Raw genomic sequence first — 5,302 nt, 5'->3', positions numbered from 1 at the left:
ATTGCTCAAGATCAGGAGTTCAAAACCAGCCTGAGCAAGAGCAAGACCCCGTCTCTACTAAAAATACAAAGAAATTAATTGGCCAACTAACATATATATAGAAAAAATTACCTGGGCATGGTGGCATATACCTGTAGTCCCAGCCACTCGAGAGGCTGAGGCAGGAGGATTGCTTGAGCCCAGAAGTTTGAGGTTGCTGTGAGCTAGGCTGACGCCATGGCACTCACTCTAGCCTGGGCAACAAAGCGAGACTCTGTCTCAAAAAAAAAAAGGTGTTCATGTTCAAAGGCAAATGTATTCTTTTCTTTCTCATTGATTTACGCTGTCTAAGCCATTCTTTTTAGAGCCAAAATTGTTCAGTAGATTGTACACAGTGTAACTGAAACAGACCAAAATCTAGTGAAAATAAAATTCGATAAACACTTAATTGGGAATTTTCCTCAAATCCCCTATAAGTTTTTAATAACCATGAGGTAGAAAACTTTAAAAATTTTGAGCCTCCTCTGAACTCTGGGCACCCAATTTTCTATATATGATAAAATCAGTATCATAGGCTAGCTGTTCTTTGTAATTAGAGTACCTCTACTCAAGTTTTATTAACAATTCATAAGTATTTATTGCTTCTGCTATCAGGGAACCTAAATTGATGCCAGATACACTCATTCACTTGTTTTGTGAAGTGTTTTTGGTTTTGTTTTATTTGAAAAGTAACAGCTCATGGCTAAAAATTCAAATTGTATAAAAGGATATTATTAAATAGTATTAGTAAATAAATTTTATTAATGGGCAAGGAAGTCTCCCTTCTACACAAGACTTTTAGCCCTCTCATCAGAAACGAAGTTAATGTTTTCTTTATGTACTGAAACACAAAATTCCCATGCATGTTTATGGTAGATTGTTACAGGAATGGCTTCCAATCCATCAGACCACCTGGTACCCATTTCTGTCACGTAGTGTTTGAAACAGCTTGGTGAATGTGCACTGGTGAAGCCAGGACATACCTACCATAAGAAGAATCACCTAGCCTACTCACAGAATGGTAAGAATTATTAATGTTGTTTTAAACCAGTAAGTTTTGGGATGGTTTGTTACATAGCAATACAGAACTGATACATTGTGCAAGGATAAATATGCAGATATACTCATCATATTCCTTAAATTTAATTTATGAAGAAATATAACTGATAATTATGAAATGCATAAAGAAAATTTTATATCAAAATATAAAATGTTATTAATACTTCATACATAAAAAAGGAACTGAGATCTGTCATTTGAGACATATATCAGCAGTCTTTTGGTTACAAACTCTGTTAATGTGATATTCTACTCTGTTTTAAAGTCTGTCACATATAAAACTTTAGCCTTAATTCTTTAAATCAGTCATTTTACTTTGAACATAAACAACTAAGAAGTTTATATAAATGAGACTTGAAAATACTTTGAGTATTCTAAAATCACTGAATAATGATCCAAAAAAAATCTAAGAGAGATAAAGAAGGGCATCTGATTACCCAGAGCTTCAAGGAAGAAAATTATCTTTCTATCAAAGTCTTAAAGGTCAATAAAGATGGAAAATTCACAAATACATATGTCATAATCCCTGTAAACTACACAGTATGATAGACACCATTCTTAAAAGCAGAAATCAGACCAATTTCACTTATTATTTGATTTTTATAGGAAGAAACCTTCAATATCATTCAGTGTAACACATGAGGATTTTTCTGTTTATTTCCAGAAATATTTTTGGGGAGAATTTAAAACCCAACATTCTTCATCTTTTATTAACAGGATTTGTTAACTGAATAAATATAAATAAATAGTAGATGAACTGTTTTGATCCATCTACTGCGCTAGGTGTTGGATCAGGTACAGGCATCTAGAGAGGAGCAAGGTACAGCCAACACCCTTGAGGAACTGATAATGAGAGAACTTACCCAGGATAACTATAGTAAGTATAGTAAGAACAGTTAACATTTTTTGTATGTTAACTATGCACTGCATTACATTCAGTTTCTTATCTATATATCCTATTTAATCCTCACAGCAATCCTATTTCATAGATAATATTATCTCCATTTTACAGAAAAGATAACTGAGGTACGGTAAGTAGAAGTAACTTCCAGAGATCACACAGCTAATTATTTAATGACAGAGAAGTCAAGATTTGAACTCTAACAACATGGCTTCCGAAAGCCAAGTTCTTAATTTCAACAGTGGTGGTCTAGTACAGGAATTGCTAGAATCAGAATAAATAACAGTGTAGGTTCCCAGATGTCACAATGTCAGACCTGGGTCCTAAAGGTCAATGGGAGTTTGCTTGGCTGCATGGCTACAACGAGGAATGAATAATAAGTTAGCCAGTGCCTCACACGCATGCTCAGTTTAATTTTTACAACACCCCTGTGCAGTAGGCATTAGCCTCGTTTCATGATGAGGAAAGTCATACTCAAGGAGATTTTTTTTTATTTATTTATTTTGAGACAGAGTCTCGCTTTGTTGCCCAGGCTAGAGTGAGTGCCATGGCGTCAGCCTAGCTCACAGCAACCTCCAACTCCTGGGCTCAAGAATCCTCCTGCCTCAGCCTCCCGAGTGGCTGGGACTATAGGCATGCGCCACCATGCCCGGCTAATTTTTTCTATATATGTTAGTTGGCCAATTAATTTCTTTGTATTTATAGCAGAGACGGGGTCTCGCTCTTGCTCAGGCTGGTTTTGAACTCCTGACCTTGAGCAATCCGCCTGCCTCCCAGAGAGCTAGGATTACAGGCGTGAGCCACCGCGCCCGGCCTTCAAGGAGATTAAGTAACCTTCTCAGGATCATTCAGTCAGTAAGAACCAGAGCTGGAATTCAAACCTAGACTTGTCTGCTTCCAAAGTCTCCGCCTTTTCCAGGGGAAAGCGTTCCGGGCAGAAGAAATAGGCTTTGACAAGGGCATGGCTTATTGGTGTAAAAGAAGGGGAAATGTGTCACACTGAGGCGTGTGGGATTCATCTTGCAGGTAACAGGGAGCAGCAGTGTTCTCTGCGCCCACGAGTGATGAGGCTGGTTTTCCAGGCAGACAACTCAGGTGGTGGCGTGTAGAGGAAACTAGAGATGACAGAAACTAAAGCCAGAGAGACCAGTTACCAGGCAGTTACAGTCCAGACAAGTAATGTGCTCCAAGAAAATCCTACTATGTCAGATAATCTTCAAAATTTTTCCTTTGCAGGAAAAATGCCATCTGGCATTTTGAAACAATGGCCATCCTAAAACATGGTAAAATATTTTAGGATAAAAGTTTTTATGTAAATGATTTTACAAAATAAACTAAGTCCCTGTGTCCTATTAGTATTCAAATTATGTCATTGCTTAAAATATTCTTTTTATTATTTAATATAATAGCATATAGACTTTTTTCTACCACGGGACATTGTACAAAGATATAACTTATTTACTTGTGTAATTCACTGCCTCTCATTTAGGAAAAGAGGGGAATGAGGAAGGATGTAGTTTGTATAAGACATGATACAATATAAAGGCAGGACTGTAAGAAAGTTAATGTAACAAGACCGTACTAGAACAGGGTATATAAGGTAAATTAGAACTTTTAACAAGCTAACATACATGCCAGAGGAAATTCCTTGCCAACCAAGTGGGCTGATGGAAGTAGAGGGTGGAACTATAAAAAAAATAGAATCTTTTAGATCATCCGAGAGTTGGGAGAAAGTAGGAGAGCTTGAGTGTGCTGACAAAAATAGGAAAGTGTCATGTGTAATAAGATGCTGGAGGTACAGCTTGGAGCTGCTCAGCCAGATTCATGTTCAGAAGAGAATGTCTTTAGAAAAATCGAGAAGAAATTTGCACTCAGTTGGCTATGAGAACAACACTGTTATGGGCTGATTTGTGTCCCCCCACTACCAAAATTCATATGTTGAAGTCCTAACCCCCAGTACCTCAGAAGTAACTGTATTTGGAGATAAAGCATTTAGAGAAATAATTAAATTAAAAATGGAGTCCTTAGGGTGGGCCCTCATCCAGTACGTCTGGTGACCTTATAAAAAGGCATTAGAACTGGCTCAGTGTCTGTGCCTATAGTCCCAACTGCTAGGGGAGGCTGAGGCAGGCAGATCGCTTGAGCCCAGGAGTTGAAGGCCGTAGTGTGTTCTGATCACACCTGTGTGATCTATTGCTGCGCACGCCAGCCTGGGCAGGGCAACAGAGTGAGACCCTGTCTCTTAAAAAAAAAGAAAAAAAAGAGAGAGAGAGATTAGGACACACACAGAGGAATGACTATGTGAGGACACAACAAGAAGGTGGCCATCTGCAAGCCAAGGAGAGAGGCCTCAGGAGAAACCAACCCCGTCAACATCTTGATCTCGGACTTCTAGGCTCCAGCCCTGAGAGAAAGTAAACTTCTGTTGTTTGCCTCCCAGTCTATGGCATTTATTTTGTAACGGCGGCCCTAGCAAACTAATACAAATACAAAAAAACAAAAGTATGGCTTCTTCAGGAACCAACTGTGAGAGAAACTTCAGCTTAAACTTTTCAGGACAAAGTAGTAAGCATTAATAGGAAATACAGTGACCCAAAGGGTAAGGGATAATAGGGGATAATGCAGTGACCAGAAAGAGAATGAAACAGACTAGAAACACTGATAAAGTCCCCAAACCTAAACTGTGTATCAGAACACAAGTTTAACCACCTCTTCATATGCTTTGTACTCACTCCAAAGTTCCTTCATATTATAATCATCAAATAAGCAAAAATAAAAATGAGTATTTCCTTTTTTTTTTTTTTTTTTTTTTTTTTTTGAGACAGCATCTCACTCTGTTGCCTGGGCTAGAGTGCTGTGGTGTCAGCCTACCTCACAGCAACCTCAAACTCCTGGGCTCAAGCCATCCTTCTGCCTCAGCCTCCTGAGTAGCTGCGACTATAGGCATGTGCCACCATGCCCCGGCTCATTTTTTGTATATATTTTTAGTTGGCCAATTAATTTCTTTCTGTTTTTAGTAGAGATGGGGTCTTGCTCTTACTCAGGCTGGTCTCAAACTCCTGACCTCAAGCAATCCACCTGCCTTGCCTCCCAGAATGCTAGGATTACAGGCATGAGCCACAGCGCCCAGCCAAAAAATGAGTATTTCCTTTTTTAATTTTTTCATTTTTTTAATGCAGGTTGGAGTGAGGTTCGATTTCCTTTTTTTTTTTTCTTTGAGACAAAGTCTTACTCTGTTGCCCTGGGTAGAGTGCTGTGGCATCATCATAGCTCATTGCAACCTCAAACTCCTGGGCTCAAATGATCCTCCTATCTCAGCCTCCC

General features: G+C 38.7%; 1 protein-coding gene across 5 annotated transcripts in view; it reads right to left on the bottom strand.

Annotated features, from left to right (window-relative positions):
• The window catches only part of RABGAP1L (RAB GTPase activating protein 1 like), a 689,918-nt gene that overhangs the window by 127,749 nt on the left and 556,867 nt on the right, over window positions 1–5,302 (bottom strand). The gene's annotated exons all lie outside the window — the stretch shown is intronic.

This window comes from Microcebus murinus, chromosome 2 (genome assembly GCF_040939455.1).
Source record: "Microcebus murinus isolate Inina chromosome 2, M.murinus_Inina_mat1.0, whole genome shotgun sequence".
Classification (NCBI taxonomy): Eukaryota; Metazoa; Chordata; class Mammalia; order Primates; family Cheirogaleidae; genus Microcebus; species Microcebus murinus.
This window is presented reverse-complemented; position numbering and strand designations above follow the sequence as displayed.